This window comes from Acyrthosiphon pisum, chromosome A1 (assembly GCF_005508785.2).
Source record: "Acyrthosiphon pisum isolate AL4f chromosome A1, pea_aphid_22Mar2018_4r6ur, whole genome shotgun sequence".
NCBI lineage: Eukaryota > Metazoa > Arthropoda > Insecta > Hemiptera > Aphididae > Acyrthosiphon > Acyrthosiphon pisum.
In genome coordinates, this window is record NC_042494.1 from 115,641,496 (window position 1) to 115,668,934 (window position 27,439).

At 28.0% G+C, this 27,439-nt stretch overlaps 1 protein-coding gene across 1 annotated transcript in view; it reads left to right on the top strand.

Moving 5' to 3' along the window:
- Positions 1 to 4,502: 4,502 nt before the first annotated feature.
- The window catches only part of LOC100569956 (alpha-1D adrenergic receptor-like), a 62,484-nt gene continuing 39,547 nt past the window's right edge, over positions 4,503 to 27,439 (top strand). Inside the window, exon 1 of the mRNA XM_029488096.1 lies at positions 4,503 to 4,630. The gene's annotated coding sequence lies outside the window, so the exon portion shown is untranslated. The remainder of the gene's footprint in view (positions 4,631 to 27,439) is intronic.

Consider the following 27,439-nt stretch of genomic DNA (forward strand, 5'->3'; position numbering starts at 1 on the left):
AAAATATTTTTATGTAGAATACTATTCTATTGATAATGACAAGCTTAAACAAGATGGTCTCTTCTGTTAAAAATGTAGGTAACTATTGTCATATCTGCAGTTGTTTATTTTTCTGAACACTTATATTTTATTTATGGTTAACTTATGCGCATTCTAAGGATTAGCAGGTGTCAATGTTGTAACTTTAAGGGTATTCAATGTTTTAGTTCATTAGTGCGATCAAATTTCAAGTCTATGTTGTGGAATCCATCTCAGTTTGATCTTAAGAACCGTTTGTGATTTACAGTCTCGCTTCATAAAATACTTTATTTAATAGTTTGGGATGAGTTGCTTGAAAATAGGCATCTTGATTTGAAATTAGGTTGGCACTCTCTCTCTCTTTCTCTCTCTCTCGGCGAATATACGAATAGTTGATGATGTATCTTTTAGTTTTAAAATTTTAAATAATTTTAAATATGTTAACTGCCCCAAAATACTAGGAGACATAGGTTGGTTAGTTCCACGTTTATCACCAGGTCCATGAGTACCTTTTATGAGTCATTTCAGCCAAAAACGTATAGTTTCAATGGATCTAAGCTCCGGAATTTATGCTTATAAATATTGAACAATGAATTTATCAATAATTTAATATGGTCTTAGCGACTTAGTAGTTTATTTTCAGTACAAAGAAATAATAACTGAATAATTATTATATAATGTACAGAATATTGTATTATATTACTTATGAGTTATCAAGTATCCTTAGGTTAAATTTTTATTAGGTACCTAAACAACTCTTTTGTGCAATCTACTGCGCTTAATGCCAATTAAATATCCAGTCAAGTGCCACTAGTGGGTGGCTTCTTATCACGCATTCCATGTATTATTGTAACCCTTATCAAATATGCTAATTGTGCATAAATGTACAATGATTGTACACAGATTGTATATATTATTGTGTAAAATAAAAAAAAAAATGCCAATTAAATAAAAATATTATTATTACTATTATATAATTTATATTAATTATTATTGTGATAGTAATAATTATCTATATATATATAAGAATCTAACTTGATTTTGGAGATGAAGGAAACCGGTTTGTTTATTTATTATTGTTATTATTATTATTATTATTAATTATTTATTTATTTGCACTTGCATTTTTCCATTTGAAATATATATTATTCATTGAACAAATAATTTATTGTTACATTTTTTTCTACCTTATCTCTATTCTATAATAAAAAGAATAAAAATTAAACACTCCAGTGGTTGAATTTAAAATATAGGATATATAATTTTTAGAAATTAGCAATAACAATAGCTACAATATGTAATTATATTATTTGTATAGCCAAAAAATAGTCATATGTTTTTAGATTAAATTATAAAAAAAAATAATTTCTTCCGGAGGAAGATCGGGCAGCTATATATATTAATATATAATATCAATTATTTCGGCGATAATCAGTAAGTGTTTATTACAGTTTAAGGCGTTTTAGTTTAAGGCAATTATTAGTGTGAATATTCAAATTATAAAAGAAGATGCACAAACAAGTAAAATATACTAGCTGATAATAGTTTAAAATCACATAGGTACGTGAACAATAACAAAAATTCTTCATCTTAGGTACTTAAAAAAAAAAATTGGAACTGGAACACAATTTAGTGGGAAACATTATTTTTTATCCATTGAAATCACCGACCAAAGTTAACATATAATAATATATTATATAAGTAGGTAACAAAATATTTCTACAACTTATGTCCTACAATATTATTAACTAAAATCCAAAATTCATACATTGTATGCAAGCGTTAGCAATAGTATGCTATATTGTCTGGTTTTATTTTTATTTTTATTTTATTAAATAAAGGAATGTATACCCAGAATATAATCTCACCGGAATATCCGTATCATTATACCAGTATTAAAGCGAGGGAACATGGTAGGTCTCTAAGAACTCAAGTCGGCACCCCACGTCCAAGAAACGTCTTTGATTAGACACGCGCGCACACACCTCTCTCTCTCTCTCTCTCTCTCTCTCTCTCTCTCATACGCACACACTCACACACATTCGAATTTCGGTTAACTATTTGACGATGATATACCATATTATAACCTATCCGGAATTGCGGCGGGCACCGTTGAAATTAAATGAATCAAACAAAAAACACGTATTTTGAAAGACTTTGAAAATATAAAATATCTTCTTGATCGTCGAAAAAAAATCGTAACGAAATAAATCTTCTGCATGACATAAAAAATATATAAGCACATGACCTCCAATGTATTACGCGTACATACCTAATATTATGGTGATTCATTTGACGTGAGACATTATAGTCATTTAAATCACAATACAACTTACATTAGAGTAAGCCTCGGGGGGTTCAGTCACCGTACAATTATTATAGTCTATACCTACGTATATAAAGGGTAGGTTAAAGGGCAGGTTAGGCTAACCTATAACTACTGCAGTGAAACAATTTTATAGTAATCATCGTATCCGTTGTTTTTAATATTATGGCGACAGTGGCGGTTACGGTGAGATAATAGTATGTTTCATCAATACATTAGGTGAAATATGATATTTTAAATATTTATTTGATATTTCAACCTCAACACATATTGGTGGATCCACGGATCAGGATTCTTATAAAGATTACTATTACGGAAACACCTTTTTTCCTATTATTTGCATTGCATCTTCTTATATCCACCCTTGCATTAATATGCTGTATTTTCTATGGTATATTGAGAGGAATCATCGAAGTTACGACACGTTTGTCACTATACTGGCGCAATGCGAACAACCCTGTTCGGTAAAGATTTTCTGGAATTTTCTGAACAGATAATCTGATTTTCCTAAAAACGTTAAGTGTACACTTTCGGTACTTATACTCACTAAAGTATCTTTTTAGTTATTTTCACATCGTTTCACTGTAACTTTTTCTTATTTTTACCATTTATCTCCACATGCATGTTTCTGTGTTGTTATACATGTTGTTTTTCTTCTTTGTGATAGATATCCCATTAAGCTTTGTTTAATAAAAAAATTATAATATCTTTTCATCATATTATATATGTAACTTTTCAACATAAAACTGCACATTAGTAATTTGAAATAGCAATAATAATTTATTATAATATACCCACGGGTAAAAATATTTTGTATTTATAAGAAAAATTCAATGTGACATTATTAAACATTTATACGTAAGACGTATTGTATAATATGCTTAATGCTTATATTACAGCTTTTCATTGGTAATATAACAATGCGGTAGGTACTTTATTATACATTTATAGGTACATACTAATAATACTTAAAATAAACTCTGGTCAAAACACAATAGTTTAAACCGTAAATAAGAAGTTATACTAAATACTAAATAGGCTCAGAATTGATCAAAAAATATCTCACATGCGACGTCATGTCATATCTATAGTGAGAAAAACGAATATATTATCTCTATTATCTCAACATACGAAAATCACAGTTAAACACGTCTGTCCACTGTTGAAATTTCACAGAGACCAGAAGTGAATTCCACATTCCAGACACTAGTATACCCATTACCCATGAAAGCAATTGGACGATTTTCATATGTCAAAAGAATAATAATCTACCAAATTAAAAAATAATTACCTAAATAACTTGGCACAAAATAAAAAAATTAAGAACTTTAAGCGGACGTTTCACCCACGCGTGTTGACTCCGTCAAAGAAATGTACAACATAGCAAATATGCGCTCATATAAGAACCAATTTGTGTGTTGTAAGTTTTAATATAAGAGTGAATTGACCTTTTAACAAACTTAAAGGTAAGAACATTATTTTTGTTTTTACGCTAGTTACGTGTTTAAGTTGGTTGTAAGTACCTACCTATGTCAAATATTACAATTTAATAATTATGCCCATAACACGCTTAATAATTGAAACGTACAATAAATCAATGTAAGCCACCAATTATCTTACATTTAACTTTTAAGTTTGATAATAGGTCTATTCACTCTAATATTAAAGTCATCAACACAATATTGGTAAGGCTGAACGCAAATTTGCCATGCCGTACATTTGTAAAGTGTGATGTCCTTTTAATGAGGTGTTGAGTGCAAAGTTCTATCTTGAATGTGAAATTCCGATTTAACAGTGGTATACGTTCTCGTTCGTATTCTGTACACTCACCTCAATTCATCGGATTGTTATCGGTGTATTAACTGTGGTGCAAAAAAAAGCCATGTTTATTTTTCAAAAGGTAGAAATACGTGAACGTCGTGAACAACATTTATTGCTCGAAGACCAGATTTGACCCACGATAGTTTAAATGGACGTATTGCATTTTTAACCGTGGTATCTTATCTTGATTCTATATATAATATCATAGCCATGTGCAACCAGACCAAATAGAATTTCAAACATATATAATAGAATTATTTTTTTATTTATAGCAATGGTTTTTGGTATCTGATCGTTGCCAACGTCATATAACAATAATTGAACTGCGGTTTAGACGGTCATTTCATCTGATACTTCGGTGGTTTCGTGTTTATTCGTGTGGTTAGGGCCGTTAAAATATAATCAGCGGTCGCTCATCTTTAATCTATTCTGTGCTTGTGGTATATTCAATCTAAAAATAACACGGTAAGTACTAGAATAAAAATAACTATTATTTATGTATGCAACAACCAAATAAAAATATAAGCAAGAAATCAATTACAAATTATAGACCAACAAAATATCTTTTCCTTATGAAAAAATGTATATTATAGGTACCTATATGTATTATATTCATGTAGGTAACTAATAAACTAATATAACAAATTAGTGGCGTATTTGAATACAATTTGTAGAGGACGGGAGTCCAGTTTTTATAAATGTTATCAATTAAGTATACTTTCAATAGCTCATTTCATTATTAATACTAATTAATATAGCAATTGATTTTACAATTTAAATTGTTTCATGTTTAATAAATATCTGAATACAAGTATTTTAAGATATTAATTGTATATGCTCGTAGGTACCTACCTATACAACATCATATACAAAACAGGTCTCGTGGGATGGAGAATGCCCTTTTCTCCCCCCCATCAAAAACGCAACATTAATAAACAGTAGAACAAACTTCAAACACTACTAAAACAAATTTTAACAACCAATTTTTGATATTCTCCAATACAATAAAAATGATTATACATTAAAGCTTGTATTGAATATTCAAGTCTTATAGTAATTAAAAATTTAAGTGTTATGAACAATTAACAACAAAATAATAATTGACAATTGATTGTGTTTTTCATAAATTTTATTAAACAGTATTACTCCAAACGCTGGAGATAAAATGTTGCAAATAGAGTTGTGCTGTTGGAGCATTATTATAGCGGTGGTAGCGCAAAACTCGAAAAAGCTCTACCGGTGAAAATTAAGTCCATCAAATTTGAGGAGTGTTCATTCTATTTCCAACAAATTTTCCCTGCACATTTTTTTAAACATTTTTAACACTACTTCAAATATAAATTACTTCTTAACTTTACTATCAATAATTTTTTATAATTATTAATTTCTATACAACTCCTTCTGATGTATTGAATTGATCATATTTTTAATAATTAATCATGCTTTTGGAATCTAATTGTGAATCACAAGCAATGTATTTTTTTTGTTAATATATTATCACTAAAACATACAAAGAATATTTGTGTTCCAAGACTCAAACGTTAAATCAAATATACATTGTACAATAAAAGAAAATATTGATCTTTTACTGCAGATTTTAGAATAAACAATTGTTTTTGAATAATCTTAGAGTAACATCACGTCTCAAGTTCTGCTTTCTCATTAAGCCAACTTTTATGCCTTGTAGAGTAGTAGGTCTCTAATCTTAGCACCTATATATGATAATAAAATAAGATTGTAATATTATATTATATAAAATTAGATTGTAATATTATTTTACAATCCTATTTTATTACCAAGATTAGTCCTACAAGGGGAATTTTATTAGTTTTGTGAATTCCCATTTTTATGAGTATGGATGATATAGGTATATCTACTACAATAATTATTATTATAATAAAGATATACAGCCGGTATAGTAAATTGACCTTATATTTCAACATTACATACTAAATAATTGAACATTTAAATAAAACCTATTAAAAAATAAAGATTTTAATATTTAATTGGTTTAGAATAATTTAATAACAATCTTTCAAATTAATATTATTGAATACATTAAAAGTATAAAACTTATACTTAATAGAGTAATAAGAAATTTCATAGTAAAATGTACATGTGAAAAATATCAGAGTACATTTCTAAAAATACTATCATACCTTCATAACTAAATAAAATACGGTTAGTTTTTAACTTAATCGATTATTTTCAGACATGTATTGAAAAAAACTCTTAGTATCATATTAAGAAAATCGCTACATTTAAACACAACATATTGATAATTAATATGAGTGATTAATTATATTATTATATTTTATTATACTTTGGTCACATTTCATAGCATAATAAATGATCACAATTAAATTTTGTAGGAAGTTAATGAAATAAAATTGGATCTATATTTGGTACTTTGTGAGGTAAAAAGCAAAAGTACCAAGTACTTTTTTAAATAATCGAGTAAAGTAAAAAAGAAAAAGAAAGGAACGTAGGTAATCGCTCTGCTATGCAGTAGTTGTCAAGTGTACCTCGTAATGGAGTAAGTCAATGTAATGTATGTGTTAAATTTTAAATCAATGATAAATCATTCCATACGAAAAACGATTCTGAACGAAAACAGGATGTCAGCCTATACATATTACTAAGTATATTTTATAATATAATTTTCTTATATTCCTATCAAAGTAATTTATATTACTATTAATATTACGGTAGGTTGATTTAATTGTTGCCTAAAACATTGCATATAATATTAAATTATTAATATTTAGTTATTAAAATAGTATAATATATATATTATATAATTTATTACTGTTATTATCTTTGAGCACCTTACCGTAAATCGCTGTGAATAGTTTTGTTGTATAAATAGGCAATAGCTTAAAATTAATCTAAATGTTTTGTAAATTAAATTGTGTATATAAAATATAAAAATGTAATTAAAAGTTTGAAGACCCAACGAATAATATTTCTGAATTACAATAAAATAATTAAAATTGCTAATCTTGGCTAAATATCTAATGTTGTCCAAATCTAAAATTAAAATGACTATTAAAGAAAATTGTCTTTATATGTTTTTATTTTTTAAATTTCACTACTTATGAGAACCCTTGTGTTTTCGTGCAGTCATACACATGTATTCTTAATATTTTTAATAGTTAGAGCCTACATACATTTATTACATTTTAAAGATTATTTTAAACGCCTAAAAATAATAATAAAATTAGTTAAATATATTTTGGATCTCATTGATTATAGAAAATAATAATTAGTGAAATTATAAATAATAAAAATACAAAATTACTAATCGACAATTGTAATATAGATAAATTATTAAATACCTATTAGAAATTATGTTCACATACCACTCCATGCTCAGAATCGTTTAATGATTTGTCATTGAATTACAATTCAACATACCTATCCATTACAGTACATTTGTTTTTCTGTTCAATCGTAAGATCGGGTGGAGATTGCTTTCACATTGCCACCATCCTGCACCAGAAAGCTTATTTTATAATACTAAAATGTAAATCACATTGGTCTCTCTCAGGATTGGCCCCGAAGTATAACAAGAAAATTACTTTCCTGCGAGAGCCACGCCGGCACTACCATTAAAATGTGTACATACAGCCTAAGCAGTGTCGGCCTGGGATCTAAAGGGCCCAGGAGCAAATTATTTAAAGAACCTCTCAAAAATACAAAATCTCAAAAAAATAATTTAAAAACGTTTTATAGATATTTATCGCATAATATGGATCGATGTATATATATAGTAATATCATACCAATCAAACATCACAGTACGTATTTCAAAATAATCATTGATTCCAAAATTATCATATAATTTTATTATTACCACGGACTATAATTTTGGTATCATTAAAATAATAAAATGTGTATTATATTATTATTATAAAATTATTTAATGGATTCAAACGCATACCACTGGGCCATATATAGTAGGTAAATTTTGGTAAATTTTGGTAAATAATTGTATTTTTTCCCCTTCTCTAAGAAATGAAGACAACTCATGGACCATTACCGACATTGACAAAGCAAATATTCTAGCACAACACCTAGAAAAATCTTTTTCTCTTTATGATATCCAACCCAGCCATACCCAACTAAAAATAGTTGAAAACTACCTGGAAGCGCCTCTACCTATGTCCATGCCTGCCAAACCTACATCTCCCGATGAAATTAACACCATAATTAAAAAAATTCCTGCCAAAAAATCCCCAGGTCATGACCTAATCACGAACTATTTCGTAAAAAACCTACCACGCAAAGCCATAGTATACCTATCCCACCTTTACAATTCAATACTGAGATTATCTTTCTTACCAAGCACCTGGAAGCACTCCATCGTAATACTCATTCTCAAGCCAAATAAACCTCCTGAAAATCCTGCATCATACAGACCGACAAGCCTTCTCCCAACATTCTCAAAAATCTTCGAAAAAATTCTCTTAAAAAGACTCAACCCCTTGCCACTGCAGCGAATATCATTCCTCACACCTAATTCGGGTTCCAAGCCCATCACTCGACTAGTTGGTGTCCCACAAAGTAGCGACATCACTCCCTTTCTTTATTCTGTGTTCACCCATGACATCCCAAAAACATCATTCACTATCTTTGGTACATATGCCAATAACACTCTAATTTCAGCGTCACATCAGAATTCCTCAATTGATGATCCAAAGTCACTTAAATATGATTAACTTATGGACAAAACGGTGGAAAATAAAAATCAATGAAAACAAGTCTACTCATGTAACTTTTACATTGCGCAATTCTGATTGCCCGCCTGTCACGTTTAATAACAAAGTAATTCCCTCATCAGACGAAGTAAAGTACCTAGGGTTAATATTTGACAAGTACCTTAACTGGAGCTCACATCTAAAACAAAAACGAAAATCTGTGAACTCTAGACAGCATCTCCTGAGTTCCCTATTAAAATAGAAACTTTCTCTAGCAAACAAACTTACCAGATACAAATCGATAATTCGTGCGGCTTGGCTTTACGGCATCCGACTATGGGAGCCAGAAAAGCCATGAAACACAAAGACCTTGCAAGCATTCCAATCCATATGCCTACGCTTAATAACCTCTGCCCCTTGATATATAACCTACAAAAACCTCCACAAAGACCTTAATATTCCAACTCTCAACGACTTAGCCAAATCCTATTACATAAAATTCCACTCAAAATTTCACGCTCATTCAAATTCACTAATTAAAAATCTATCAACTATCTCACTCATTCCTAGAAGGTTAAAAAGAAAATGGGCAAGAGACCTGCTCAATGTTTAAATAAATAAAAAATGATTAACTAACGAACAACTAAAAAAAAAAAACCTAATTTCTGGTCAGGTGGCACTGTTGACAGCCTTCCTATTCTTATTGATGTTATTTTATGTCTAATGTCTATGTCACCACACTTACTTATTATACCTTGTCTGTTGTATAGATTGCAAATAAACTATTAATTTTTTCTTCTGCCGTCTGGGTCAGACCGACACTGGACCTAAGACCTGATTAGGTCTACGCATCCACTTGGCTGCATATTTGTTACCCAGGATGTTCATGATATCGTTCATCTTCATATTGGCCTAGGTTATTGTATTCTACCATCTGGATCAATGTACTTCTCGTCCCAGTCGATGTTTCTACTAGTTTGTGCCATTATAGAGTGGCCTAATCAATGACGAGTTATACTCAAAATATACTATACGGCAGAGTGAGTCTGGGTGACTTTATTCATTATTATCTTAATTTACTGTACCTATGGTTAATATTCTATATTGCAATGATTTTCAGTTTAGAATTTACTCAGGTAAATTAACTAAATATACTAAAGATTATTATGTGGGCAACAAGGACCAAATTAAAAAGAAAAGTATTTCTAAATTTCCGAGATAACTATAATATATATATTTATAATAACATGTCTGACATTATTCGAACATATTACAATATTTTATAGATAGATACTTAAAATAATTTTTCCAATTGTAAATTATAATTTTTAATATAGACTATACACAATTTTGTTGTACACGCAAGCTTCCTTATTTTAATATTTTATAAACCCAATACTTATCGTAAATATCTCATTGAATTTTTAAAAAATATATTTTTTATTATATATATTATTATTTATATTATATTATATTTTGAATCTATTTTATGTCATACATTAAAATATAAATTATTTATAAAATGTGTTCAATGTTTCCATTAACTGTGAGTCATTTTGAATTAAATCGTATTAGTTTTTAATAATTTCATTACATTGTCCGGTAATAACTTATATTATATGAAAGTGTTAATTATTGAACAAGTGTTCAGAAATTAAATATTGAGATTTTTTACTTGCGACATGCAAATTAAGCTAATATTAAAGTTTATTTAATGCCGTTTTTCACCTATCACAGTTTTAATCATTTTTTTTTTATTATTATGACGAATAACACCTTTTGAAACATTTACGATAAATAAATCATTTACGTCGGTTGATTTGTTATTAAATATATTATCTTTTTCCGCACGCGATTAGTTATAATCAAGTAACCAAAGATATAATGTTCGAGTTTTTATCACATTTCTGAGTTTCAAACTTAGTTAAAGGTAATGTGAGAGTTTGAAAAAAAGTTGCCCGAAGTTTCAACTAAGTGGATTGCGTGCACACGTTTACCAATAATAAACTATAAACCAACGCATCAAAGCTTTTTCGAAATAATGTCAGAATCATACATCTATGTATATAAAATTGTATATGTGTAAAACAAAAGTAACTATTCGCAACTATAATATTTAAATTTCAAAAATTTCAATCTTTCCACAAATTGTATAATATAGATTATGTTCTGAGCCTAAGTGGATATGATTTGTAACTATAATATTGCACTGCACTACAATGGCACGTTATGCAAACTTAAGGGTATGTAATAGTTATCTAGTTAGAGGTTCTTTTACTGGAGCCATATTCTTTGATTACTTAATTGTAAATGAAAAATTTGATTGATTTTAAAAGCGATTATAATTTCGGTTTGATTTTGTTAAAAAATAGTACCTTAACTTTTTTTGTATTTTTTCCAATAGATTATTTTATATTTTTTACTACTGCAGAAAAAGCGAAAATGTGGCCTTTCAAAGTTAATACGATTTGATTTTCAATAAAATTAAAAATTAAAAATCTGCATGAATTTCATTCGCTTACTGTTCAGAAACTAAAACAAAAATCACAATACGATGTGTGGTACCTATAGTATTTCCCAATTTTCTTGTACTAATAATATACAAATAATATGAATAAATTACGGTAAGCCGGCATTTTGTTTAGTTTGCTATATAATTTTGGAACGAAAATATGCTCTCATTTATTATTTTTTTTAAATTAATATTTAATAATGCCAAATTGTACCAGTACATATTTTATGGCCTAAGCAAAATTCATAAATGTAAAATAATGTGTTTTGTATCAATTTTCTAAAATATAAAACAATAATTTAGTTTTAAGAAAACATCATTCTGTTTAACAATATTTTTCCAAAAATAATTAAGCAGTTAATATTTAATTACTTATCAAATTAAATAAACACCACAATCCTTTAAGTTAATAAGTAAACTGAAAATTAATTAATATTTAAATTAAAAATATCCAACAAAATTGTATTACTTTTTTATTCAATTATCTAACTTTTGACTACATTATCAAACATTAGAATGAAAGTTTTAAAATGTAGTTCATAAACAAACCTTGACAATTATATTTTAATTATGTGCACGAAATACAAATATAATAATATAATAGGTACGAGTGTTTGTTAAAACTTAAAATAACAATAATATAATAATAAAATAAATAAATAATAAATAAATATTCAAAAAATATTCTGTGTTCCGTATTTAAAATAATAGAAAAACATTTGCGTTTCAAATAAATTCTCAGATTACGTATATATAGGTGCCATGCTTCATAAATAATGACTTCTGTGACTCATTTGTCAAAATATTTAAAATAGGAATTTTAACACAGGTTGTAAAATTTCTCATAGCGAAAATCATCACCGTAATATTTCAGTGTGCCTACCGAATCTTTAAATGTTCTTTCTAAAACTTGAGTATATTGATCACTGTACGCAATCAGAGCTTCGTGTTTCGAATAACATATTATCTACATACCTATCTCATATAGGTGCGTGTTGGATGACAATAATTCTAGAGGGAATGTCCACGAATTAATTATTTACATCTGTGGTGGTATCGGAAATCACGTGTAGCTGACAGAGAACGATCGTTTGGCCTTGTTGATTGTGTTGCCTGCAAATAACTGCCTAGTGTATTTATCATTGACGACAACTTTTGCTATCAGTAACACTTTACCATCGTCCTATCCAGATATTCACCCTTTACAGAGGAAATAAATCAAACCCTTCTGGGAAAGAGTAACCAGATATTCCTATTACCGGACCGTTCAGTATTTAATAAATAGGTAAATATATATTTAGGTATATTATACACACAAATATATGTATATATATATCACCCAGAATTTGTATTTAAAGCCCAAATATTCAGTCGAAACTTAAAATTAGGATTCCATTATATACCTATTGCTACTTGTTTTATGAAAAGTATTGTTTTTCCTACAGTTAGCAGACGATTGAAATGTATGTTAAATAAAGCAGGTTGAACTCGCCAAGTAACATTTTCAATCAGATAACTCTTAAAAACGTATTTTTAAATTTACATGCAGTATCTGTTCATGAAAATAGGTAATTAAGAAAAATTGAAATTGTTATAATCTAATATAATTATTATAAAAACCTTAATTTTAAATTAAATGTATTGTATAATACATTAAGCATTACTTTTATTTTTTATACATATAATTGCAATTACATTCCATATCCAGTGGTTAAAGTGGAGAAAATATTGAAGGTGGACTCTAGTCACCAACAATTCAGGAGCGTTACCGAGTTCTTAACAAAGTCTACATCTAACCAAACTATTTTAAGAAGCCCGCAAGGTTTAATGATTAAACCTCCATTATTTTCTTATTCCACACACCTATTTGTTCATATCAAGTTTATACTAATAGGATGTAAAAACAATTTTCCTCTTAAGAAAAATTATCCTACCTACACATATTATGTCTGTTCAGTAAAACTAAATTGAAATTCTTAGCATAAAATGTTTAAAAAAAAATTATTTAAAATTTAAAGTTGTTTTATTTTTATATATTTAATTTAAAAGACAAACAAAAACTAATTTATATTGAATATCAAGTTAATAAATGTCTTGTAAAGCGTCCCCTCGGACTTTGGAAACTTAAATTAAAGAGGCGCATAATCTTGCCTCAAATAAGAAGGGGGACTCCATTCACCTCTACATCCCTCCAACTTTAATCACCGTCCATATCCTATATAGTATATAATATACACATTATAATGTATACAGTTGTAGGTACAATAAGTAGGTAAGTACCTAGACTATTACTAGCTATATAAATAATATATTATATGATAGAGATCAACCATTGTCAATTATATTCTGTTATTATTAGTACCTACACATTTTTTGAAATTATATATCTTGAAGTATGAAACCATTTAGTTTCCATTTATTATTATCGTTAAATATTATATCCACCTATATCAATTATAAGATGATATATCATATAGATTTTATTTAGTATAAGTAACTTAGTAACTATAATATTTAAAGCATGACAAGTCAAATAATTCCACATAGTGACACAAAGTTTCAGTTAACTTTTAAATATTCTCTTTAATTATTTAGAATCGATCATTTTTTTGATTTAAAAATATTAAAAACTAATACTTAATAAATATTTATGATAACTAGATTAAAGGTTAGTGTTTACGGAACCGGAACTGACTGTCGTTTATTCGTTCCGACAAGTTTGTCTCTGTTTCCAATGTCACCCGTCAAAGTTTTATTCTAACAAATATATAAAATTACTAAGTCAGACGCTTCTATACATTTGTAAATATAAACGTATTTATTGTATTGATAGTATTTCTTTTATGAATAAAGTTAATTAAAATAAGAAAAATAGTAACGTTTTAACATTTTAGTGGTCGTATAAAAAAAAATACGAATAAAATATATTTTCTAAGGCTACTGAGAAATTCATAAAATATCTTCTCAATGTACGACTCGACGTTAAATTTCCTAGCCTACCTAAGTTATACAACTGAGTTCATGAAACATATAAAAACTTACAATAAAAACCATACAAATTATTGTAAAATAAATATAATTATATTAATGATTTAAAATTAACCACATTCGGAGAAAGCTATTTTTGTACAGTAAATGTCTAGTGATTTGTCTCATGTTTTTGAATTACGTCAATGTTTTATAAATTCTTAAATTTCTATTTCTTATGATGTTCAAACGAATTATTTCAAACTTTATACGCTAGTTATATCGAGCTATATATATTCACGCTCATCCACATAAAACATTATATTTTAAAACATTTTCCTGTGTTTTATTACCAAGTATAGTGCGAGTAAAACATTTTGCATTTATTTTTAGCCAATTGCAGCGTTTTAGCACCGGTACGTGGTATTGTGATTGTATGGTACATATTATATAATGGCTATCATCGTTTAGTGTAGACACAAAAGTTGTAGTGTTTGTCTCACACGTTTAATCAAACATTTATTTGGATGTATGACATATTCCGAGAAATACTTAAAGGAACAGTCAATTAATAGTTTGATATTTAGCTATAATGTAGTCATATTATATTTTGATAAGATGACTAAATTAACTATAATTATTGTAAAACCATATAAAATTGTATATTAAAAAAATTATTTCGCAGGTAATTGAATTGATAGTCTATTTTTGTATTCAATAAACTATGTAAATATTTTTTCTACAAAAAATAGGTTTTAAAATACGCATGAATACATCGTTCTAGGTATTTCACTCTCTTGGCTTTTCATATTAAGTTACTTAACTTGTATATCTAATTGTGTAAATATTTTGTAGTGTAACTGATGGGTATGTACCTATGTAATTCTATTGAAATAATTCGTTTAATCATACCAAATAATAATTATGATTTATTGTACATTTTTTCATCCCATCAATTGTTCAAGTGGGTATATTTTATTTAACATCCTACCTTGAGAATATTTGGCACACGCCTCACTCAGAATTTACTAATTATATGAATCATGGTGTAAAACATAATATTTCAGTACTAAATATTTTCTAAGTAATGATTTTTTGTAATGTATTAACTACCGAAATTTGACTTTAAGTAATAAGGTAGATGTGAATGTTTATTTTTTTTCAATTGAATAACGTCAATAATTAATAATTATGTTTTAAAAAAACATCGGTGTACCTACGGCGCATTTAACAAATATTTTATTTTGGAGTACTGATTTACAAAAATAAATGAGACCCGAATGGCTCGTGTAGTTGTATTGAAACGATACCCGGTGGCTCCTTCAAATAGATATTGGGTTGTTAACGTACATAGCCTGCGATATTTCATGACTACCGTGGCACCATTTTACGGGTGTAGATGTGAATACGTGTGTATTATATATACGCGTATAATATGTATGTTTGTGTTTCGAATATACGTGCAGATATGTAGGTGGTATAAACTTTGCCCAGAGAACCCTTTGTCCAAATATGTGAGACGAGACGGGTTATCGTAACAGTTGTCATTATTTTGAGATATGTCCTACCATTTTGAACTTTGAACGATGGATATTAGTTATGAGATGGCGGGGAGGCCCCATAATAGGTAGGCTGGATATTTTCACTTGGAATTAACTCCACTCCACTAGCTAAATTAAATTTTTTTATCATATCTATAATCTTCACCCTCACAGTATGCAACGGTGAATACATTGAACACGGAATATAGGTAGTCATTGATTTCTATTTTTCATACTTAGTATAATATGTTATTGTTTAGCTAATTTGCTGTAATTCATTTGCCTTTAAATAATATTATGCATACAACCTTAGCTAATCTAACTAACAGGAGTTTACAAATAAAATTATAATTAATTTTACATGATTTATATAATTATTTAATTTAATTTCAACTGTCTAATAATTAATAAATATTATAATTATTTACTTGACAAATTTAATTGGTTATTTTTTCTTTAAATAACGCGAATGAAAAATACAAGTTTTTTTCATAGTTTGTAATAAAATTTCGGTGGCTTTTGACAGGCAAACGTCTTGTTGGTGCTTATGAATTATTAACCACACGACGTTCCCCGTAACTGTCTACTTCAATTTCAGATAACACACACTGTCTAGATTTCTCATAACTTATTTTGATTAAATGCTCTTCTCTTTGCTCAGTTGCTGTTTCACTAACATTTTCACCAACCGCAAAGAACACAATACACAGTTGTAATTATATAGTATGTATTAACTTAATATAAATATTCAATGTTGTTTTTTTTATCACTTTTTAATTTCAATTGATAATCATATGTATATTGTTCACAATAAACATAATCAGATAAAAATATACTGTGGTTAAAAATTAAGAATTAAGTACTACTATTATTAAAAATAAATTTAATGAAACAATTTGGACGTTATAACCTACACGATTATTCTAATTTCTGAAAAGCTTTAAAAAGTACCGAAAGAAATAATTTTTTTACTGTAAAATTATTTTGAATAGGAACCATAAAATATAAAGTAGGTATTTTTTTAAAAAATTAAAACGCATTTAGTAACCTATTGTTAATATTCAACAGTGTAGTCACGTATTGTATAGAGATTTTGTTCATTTAGTAATGATATAAAATATCTATGATTAACATTATTAAATATTAAGAGACAGTAGCACTAACCCAATGTGCATAATACATTTATATATATATAGAATTTAAAGATTATAATCATACTTACTATACTAGACTGTATTTATTATTTATTTCTACAAATTACTATTTAGTTGCATCATATATAGTTGTATCATGACTTAAAATACCTACAAGTTTATAAAAAAAATTGTATGATAAACTAATAGTAAAATGTTAAGTATTTTTTTTCTGTTTTAGAGTCGATTCCGTTAAAGATACTACACTTTAATAATACTTTTACAATTACAACTCAATATCACATATTAAAAAATATGTTTATATTGAGAGGTTTCGGCCAGTTACGACCATAGATAGAGACTCTAATGCTCAATTGCTTATATATAATTGTATATTTGGGGTCACATTAGCATTGATTATCAATTAGTATTTCAAGCTACAACATAAACGGTATTAATTGTTCAAATTACATTACGGAAGAAAACCATAACTGTTCAATTATGTTGATAACGATAACTAAATGTTCCGGTGTAATTTACATGAAACTATAATATTATTATTACAACATTTGTAGAATTAAAAGGGGGGGGGGAGGATATTCATATTTTTAAAATAATTATATACATTTTATTATGATTACTTACAGACAATTAAACAAATAATACATCAATTATATAATTGTATTAATTAACTTTTAGGAATTATTTATAAATACTGCAGTTCGTGTTTTGTGTAACAATTGTTTAACTAAAAATGTTTTTTTTAATAATGAACATTGATACTTCAATAACATCTACATGCAATGTCTCAATTATATATCTCATTATTCATAGAACATTACATTTTGTAAACTAATATTTTATTGTGGCCTGTGGGTATCATACTTTTTCTGGTATAATTTACAAAAAAAAATGTGCATTTTTACAACTCGCAACACAGGAATTTTAATCTAAACTACACTGTTACATAAACATTAATTTATGTATCTAAAATATAGGTATATGTATTGTAAAGTAGATTATACGTCATACCATATATTAACTATATATCTTTAAATAGCTAATGAATGTAATTGCCATAGATACCTATTATAACTTCGTTTATTTTAGCATTAAATTAATTATATTTAATTGTAATTTTGTTAGTGGTAGATACATTGCGTATACTTAATTTTACAAAATACTGGTAGTAAAAGCAAGAATATAAATATGAATGACTACGAAGAAAAAACTTAATTATAACCATAATCCGTTTATTCAATCTAAACTCAATTACTATGGAATGAATAAAGTAGTTTGTTATAACTGATGGCTACGTCTATACATCTGATAATAATATATCAACAATATCAAATAACATGAACTATGATTCATAACTTATAAATGATGTGATACACCACACTTTGATCCAAACTGCGATAGGAATCATAATTTTATATATAATATGGTAAATACTGTGGCTTCAGCTTGTAAGTGAACTTGGCCGTTATGGGAAAATGCAAAAATATCACTCATCTATACATAATATATAAAAAGCCAGAACAATTCAGTAAACCATATGAACAATAGATGTAAAGTTGACAAGATGATTAATATAGACTTATTACAAATGACAGTATATAATGAATTACAAAACATGCTTGGGTGAACACTATGGAAATTAATTGGAATCATAACGCGTTATGATATAATTATATTGATATATACAGTTTATAATTGTGTAGGTATATCCGTTATAGGCATCAACATTAATCTACCTAAACAAATATTTAAATATAATAAAAAAACATTGGACAAAAATTCAACGAAGTTTAAATATAAACTATTAACAATAGCATAATCATAAATAATAATTATTATATACCTATAATGTTTATTAATTTATTAATAAAAATCAAATACTAAACAAAATATAATATACATTAACAATATAATCAGACACCAAAGATATCTGTGGGACCATTTCCTTCTGGAAAAAAGATATGTACTTTCCATTTTTTTTCACACATTTTTTAGACTAGAATCATGATGTCTAAATTGTCCTCTAAATTTTAAAATATTACATTAATTATTTAAATATTAAAAATATTTATTTTATTTGTATTAGGATCTACAATTAATAAGTAAATATTATATAAGTACTTATATAATATAACTAATGAATAGGAAATTAAAAATTAAAAATGTATAATAATTTTTATAATATATTTAAATAAAAATGTGTTAAAGTTAAGTAGGTATTTTAAATTATTATAACAATTTACAATGGTCTAAATATGTTTTAGTTTTTGGTTGTTGGAAGGAGAGGAGATTAAATGAACAGTGGAGGAGTATAAAGTGTTTAATTTTTAGTGAAAAATGGATGTGACCAAATATATTGATCCAAACATCCAATGAATCAAAAATTTCGTTAAAAACTAATGCGTTGAAATAATTTACAGTGTTTATAGTATAAATGGAATCGATGATAACGATTGTCGGTACATAATATTTCGACTGCCCCACTTTTACGAATTAGACGTTATGTACAATAAGAATGAGTTACTGCCTTCTTCGTTGGAAGTCTAGAAAAAACATTTACAAATTTTGTATCACACCCCAAAGGAAAAATGAAATATTTTTAAATTTTGTAGGTATGGCTTGCGGACCACTTCACGATGTCTTGCGGACCACCGGTGGTCTGCGGACCATAGGTTGGGAACCACCGGTTTATACATTATAAACGAATAAAAAAATATTCGTGTTGGAAAATATAAAATAAAATTAACAAACATAATATTGTCACTAAGACAATTAATGTCATATTAATAATATATAAAACGATTGTAGAGACAATCGAGTAAGTTATGTTCTAGACGACTGAAATATTAATAAGAAAGAAATGTATAGTGTTATACTATAATTTATAAGCATAAATAATTAGAACGATGCAAGGAATAAATATATTGTGTGCTTAAGAAATAACGTATGACCAAATCGTGAATATATTATTAAAAAACCGGACCTGCCTACTTAATGTAAATCGAGATTAGAAAAAACCCGGTATGACACGCCAACACCATAAACTAACCGTTGAACATAATTCAAAATAATTAATAATTTTAATGTACCGAAATGAAAGTCATAGTAAATAACCTCAAGGTTTTTAAATTAATTATATAAATAATCGATTGTAGGTAACTCGGGAACTGGATGGTATTTTCCTGATTTCAGTAAGCACTAGTTCTAGGTTAGTATATAAGAATAGCATATTATGACTATTGTGTTAAATTTTTCACATGGTGAATGCTGCAGGACTGAAGAATGTATCAATCTTAAACACAACACATTTGAAAATGAAAATTTTTTCCTCTGTGTGTATCCATTTGTCGGCGATCAACCGTGAGACTTCTCTGATTTTTTCTTTCTCCAATATTCTATAATATCTGGTTTGATAAAAAACAATATTTTATTATGGTCAGTGGAAAATAACACGTATAATAAGACGTATGTAAATACACCTTTTAGCATAAATGTCTGTACCCTAAGTATAAAACTTAGAGTGCAGACATTTATGCTAAAACACTGCTATTCAATTGTGTGAATGTATATGATTATATAAGCTATAATACGCTTATAATATTTTAGGTGTATTCATTTTTTGTACTCCATAGAACTATACAAAACTATAACCAAACATACTTTTAAATTAGTGGAGGTTTTGGTTGTATTTTTTTTTGTGAGATGACATATACCTATATCTCAAACACAAACACGCTAATGAAGAATAACCAAAAATTAATTTTAATGAATAGAATTCTTTAATTTATTTTGTTTTTCGACAAGGGATGAAACCAACAAAATAGAAATTAAATTTGTGTTACCATATTTAACGTCACAACGTCATATCTAATAATATTACTAAGTCTATAAATTAAGAACGAATTCATTGTGAAATTTTAACTGGGGCTTTATTAAAAGTCGCTCATTTCTTTAAATCCGTCATCGTTGACGTTTTCCTCGTCATTTTTAAACAGTACCTACCTACTAGTCATCACGCATGTCCACATGAGTATTTGACACGTTTTGGTCGGTGAAACGAAATACTTCCGTATTATTTATTACGTTCATCGGTAACTACAGCGTGGGATGTTGTTCGAAATGCAATCTACTCACCTATGTACCGAAATTGCCTACACAATGCGCCGGCCAATATATGTGAATACTCACAAACACAATAATATAAATGGTATACTACGGTAAATGGTATGTTACGAAATTTTTTGTAAGATGACAGTATAAATTAAAGATGAAAAAAAAATGCGTAGTTTTAATGAGCTAAGGTTTTGACTTTTCAACTCGTCAACATTTGTTTTAACAATAAAATAGAATTAATTAAATTTTGTTTATACATTTCATTTTTTAAATTACTTACAGCTGTAAATTTAATAATATTTGTAACGCCCACGAACCATAAAAAATAGTATATATATTTTATTCTGATTCTATACTCATGTTGAAATATATTTCAAATTAACGTCAACTATAACTGCAACCCAGTAATAATAATCAAACTTTTTTTCTAACTGCGATGAGTCTAACTACTTGTACTTAACATCTCACTCGATGACTCTCAATAATTGCAGGATGTAGCAAATTAAATCTATATCTACAACAGAGTATATAATGGCGTGGGTCCACAACTATTATTTTCGGCAACACGGTATCACTATAATATAACTAACGATAATAATAATAATAATAATAATAATAATAATAATAATAATAATGTCATTGTCTTGGTAGGCGGTGAAACGCGCGTTCAAAGATATTTTCTCATCGCACGCGTCAGACGCGATGGTTTTCAATTACATCCGTCTGCGCCGGGTGGTTATGCCGGGCACACAATTATCGAACCTCTCCGGCCAACCCCTCCAGTCCGGTGTCAAACGTGACGCGATGGGTCACGCGCAGTAATGCTACACCGCTCGTGGGGGTAGAGGGCGGCACGGCGGCATGACGAAAGGGTGTATACGCGATCGGTTCTCGCGTGCGCGTGTGTGTACGAGACGCTCCGCTGTAGTGTAGGAGGCGTGAGACTGATTGATTGACTTCTAATGACCGTGCTTTTGCAGCTCGTGGATAATCCGTTGCGAGCTCTTGCACAGGCTCCCCCACACCACTTATATAACGGCGGCGGCCATGGATAAGACGGCGACTATACTGCTGCTATGAACCGCGAACGACAACAGTGGAGAAGGAAAAGCCATAATAATTATCGACGACCCCTCCCCACGCGACACTTTGAGATCACTGAGTATACCACCGCTTTGCCATCACTATTTCTACCTACCCGCATCGCCGTCTCGTAGCCACCGACGTCGTAGTGGTTGTGATTGTGGAAAAACGGTTAGTATTTTTTCCCCTCCAGGACCCGTGGATTGGACCGACGGAAAATTTCCAAACGAATTTATCGCTTTCCACCGATCAGTATACGCGTACCGTGTACGGTATACGGTAATTTATTATATTTCATTCTTTCAAAAAATGATACCTCTCCACTACACCTCACTCGCGGACACCACCCCCACCCGTTGTGTACTCTTCTCCCCACCCCCACCCGCACCTAGTTCCCAAAGCCATCGCCATCGTCATCACGGCCGCAGCTGCTATCACACGCCAAGACCTAAAGCGACGATATGAATGTTACGCGTGATAAGTGTTCGCAACTCCGTCCCGGAATGGATCTGGAAATCGAACGCTTGCATTATTTTTTTGTTTTCATGTTTCACCGACTAGTTCACTATAGTTAGCTCCGCCAGCAAGCGCAGTGCGTGTACCTATAACTTCATATACATTATATATTGTGTTGTTTTTTTTTTGTAATTAATAATTAGGGATAGGAAAGGTAGGTATTTGACACTTAGTATAGGATAGATACCAGATACATAAATGTTTACATATGGATAGCTACTAATAACAGTATGCATTTAAAATAAAAGAAGCAATAAATCCACCAGAGAAAAAATGTCTAGGATCTAGATATTATTTAATATTATACTAGATACAATTAACAGATGCAAAAATATACGAGATACGATTAATGTTATAATATTATGTGTGTCGATTTTGCACGGTAAAACGATTTCACTTTAAGTGTGGAATTTGAACGAATATAAGTCCTATTATAATAAATTATGCTTACGGTTTTCATCGAATACAATATTATATTTCATGGCGATGCAATAATAATAATAATAATATTTATACGTATATATTCACGTGCATGTGCAGTAATATTTTTTGTATTTTTGTTTTACGCAGTGACGAAACGTTATCGTTTCACAATATCATTTTGGAACCATGTGATTCTTGGTAAATATTTTCACAGTGTTATGCGTTTTTTTTACATTTTTAACTTACTCCAAACAACATAAATTGAATAATATCACCACTTGTTCTACGTATAGGTATCATCGTGGAATAAAGAGCACAGCGCTTCTATATTGAATTATATTCAGCGCACGTGTTGTTCTTGACAAAAACTCGGCTCATACATTATAAATACAAAACACTACAATTACCGAGCAAAGCTATACCTGGTGTCTTTTGATATGGGATATGTGTGTATGCTATGAATATTCATAATTAAAAATTAAAAGCCCAATTAATCAACAATATAATACGCAACAATGTACCTATTATTATTATTATTATTTACTATTCACTCGCAATGGATACCTACACACTAATATTATAATAATTTGTTTCATTGGAACCAAAATCTAACGTAATTAATGGTTATAATAAATATAAATAATATGATGCATACCAATAAAATACAATTAAACATTTACAAAAAACAACTTCTATCTATTTCAGATTAAATATTTAAATTTCACATTATACAAACATTCAATTTTGTTTTAATATAAATTATTTATTAAACCCGAATAGATCATATCCCAGTTATATAGAAAAAGTAATAAACATAAAATATAATATCGTTAGAATGGAAATATTGTTTTTTTTTTATAGTAAATAGTTTTATAACTAAATTATATAATAAATAAATTATTATTTACAATGTTTTCAATTCAATTTGTTTTAAATTATTTTATTTTATTTAAACATAAAAACTTAACTAAACTAACATGCACATTTTTATCATGAAAGTGTTATGTTACAAATTTGATTTGCTAAGATCATGAGTTATATTTCATTTGTTTTCATTTTTAAAGACAGTATATTATGATTTTAAAAACGTAAACATATTAATAAAATATATAAATATTTATATCTCTTTGAGGTTTTGTCATCATGATTTTTAACTTATATACTATATTCTATATGCATAATATAATCTAACATTCTAACATGATATTAATATGTTAAAAAAATATCTTTCTTGAAACTTTTTTCTAAATTTTCTCGAAAACTGAAAATTAGAAACTTTTTAAGAGCCACAAATGAATATTGATGAAAAACAAAATATAATTATACCTACCTACTGCGATATCTAGATAATATTTTATAAAATTATTTTGTTTTATTTAATTAATAAGTCTATAATATATTTCATTGTTATTCGAAATACTTAAGGAAGTAATTAGAGTCGCATCCTTTATATTTTATCTTACAAAGAACACTAATTCTTCTTATTTTTTTTTTAATTGGTACTTACTTTTGAACCGTGAAAATAACCTTCCTATATACTTACAGGAATAATAGTATTTTCACCGTTACGTTTATGGCTACATAACATTTATGTATTGTTATTAGCACAATAAAAAAAATCTAATTATTATTATCACATTGGTTGAGATCAATACATACAATGTTTGAAACTTTTAATTAATTGAACCTGGGGCAAATGTGAATAATATTTTGAAAGTCAAATTGTATTATATAATTTTAATTAATATAATGACCATTATTGCGCATATAAGTTCAAAACAAATATGTTTTCTTAGGATGTTACTATCCTTCATCATATACAGAGTGTACTGACTGTGTTGTGCACAGATAACTTAAAAACTATCTTGATAAGATAACAGAATGTTTAAAGCATATTAATATATTAGACATTTTTACTATCTGGACACTTAATTTTATTGTTTAATGAAATAATGACTTTTTTTGACAAAAATTGATTTATTGCAATAAAATACAATAATCAATGCAGATAATTAAATCAAAAAACATTCAATGGTTGTTTTAAATTCCAAATAAGTATAAAAGTTATAGAAAAACGGAAAAAATCATTTGAAATTCATAAAAATATTATCTACTTATCTGCAGATATTCAGATAACAGTTTTATTTATCTACAAAAGATAAAAAGATACTTATTTTATGTAGATAAGATAAAAAGTTTAATAGTTTTACCTAGATAACTTATCTAGATAATTCACAATAATGTACCTACATGGACGAATATCTAAAAATATTGTTAATTTAATTAACATTTTTCCAAGAGGGCTTATCTAAGTGAATATAATTTTAACAGCAGTTTAGTGTTATTTTTGTTCTAATCTATTTTAGCTATTGCCTATTTGTAGGTCATTTTTATTTTAAAACAATATATTTAAATAATTTATTATAATATGTACGCGTTGATTTACATTCTCAAAATGTGTTTTAAATAAAATCATGAATATAAAAAAAAAAAACAGGATATCATTAGCTTTTGATGAGTAGAAAATAATTTTGAATCCTTTGTAGAGACTAGAATGCAATGTTTTAATATTTAAATTTAATGCCAACTTATTTATTTGCCTTTATTTCTAACCATTCGTCAATATGACGAATACAATAAATATTATGAACATTTAACCATTTTTAATTGTTTTTTTCAATGAATCAAAAATATAATTTATAAAAACACAATAATTAAACTTTTGGATAACTTTATTGTAAATAATATTAGTAAAAAAACATTTTTCCTCGTTTTTAAAATGTAAAATCGTTAAACCTCAACATAAATTATAACTTTATAAAGGTATAAAATAATTATATTAGTGTAGGTAATACACAGGTTATTTAGCATTACAAATTGGACAAGTTACTTGATGTTCTCCACAAATATGTTTTTTACATGTTGCACATTGAGTTTTTGTCATTCGCCTTTTTTTATAGTTACAAAAAGTGCAAATTTTTCTTTTGTTGATTGATGTTCCCTCTTCTGTTTTTTGAGGTTGTAGTTGAACTGTGTCTTTTATTCCTAAACTATCTTCAATATGTTTCTTCAAATTTGTCGGCAATGTGGGAATAGAAAGTCTTGATCTCATCCAATCTTCACATAGTTGTTCTTGTAAACGTATCATGAATTGAAAACGAGACAAGGGTTTCGAGCCTGAGGTATTATTTTTGCAAAAATTATGTAAATAAATAACATATGCATTAATTGAAGCTATATTAATCATGTTATAGAAAACACATAATGGCCAACGTTGTGTTTTTCTGCCAGCGTTCATATTCTGACACATTTGGTCAAAGCTATCGACACCACCTTTTATTTCATTATAGTTCATAATTATAATTGGTTTTTTATTTGTTTCATCTATTGTGTTATCATCATGAAGTGAAGAAATTAAAGTTACAATTTTGTCTGGTTTTGCTTTGAATGACACAGCTACCAAATTATTGGCAAATAAAAATAACGATGAATATGCTTTTCGATAGATATATTTTAGATCGATGAATTCATTTGGAAATTCTCGTTTATTTCGTTTTATTGTTCCAATAACAGTAAGTTTGTAATCTGCAAGTAATTTTTGTGTCAATGGCACACTAGTAAACCAATTATCCATGGTAATATTTCGGTTGGATCCTTTTACTGATGAAATTAAACGTTCAACAAAGTAATGAGCAGCAGGTTTATTAGTTGCAACAGTTCCCTTACCACAATACGGCAATGCGCTTATCATATACTTGGTCACATTGTCACACATCATTATTATTTTTACACCATACTTGTTTGGTTTAGATGAAATGTACATTTTAAATGGACATCGGCCTCTAAACCCAACCAACTGTTCATCAATAGTTAGGTATGAACTTGGCTTATATAAAGTTTCACAATTTTTAATAAGAATTTCCCAAACTTCCGAAATTGGCGCAAATTTAGTTATAAGTCTTCTATTTTCTCGAGTATCTTTTGAATCAAATCTTAAACAACTTACTAAAAATTAAATCTGGCAAGTGACATTATAGAACGGTATCTATAGCCACAAAGTGAGATGTCAAACAAATGATTTGCCGACAAGTGGTTATTTTTCATTGCAGCAGATGAGATTAAAATACCCAATAAGCCTTTTAATTAATTTAAATTAATATTTTGTAAGGTACTTTTTTTTTTAATATTCTGTGTATAGTTTTGTTTTTGACGAAAAATGTCTTCATTTGTCTGATTAATTATTTTATTCAAAATATCAGACGAGAA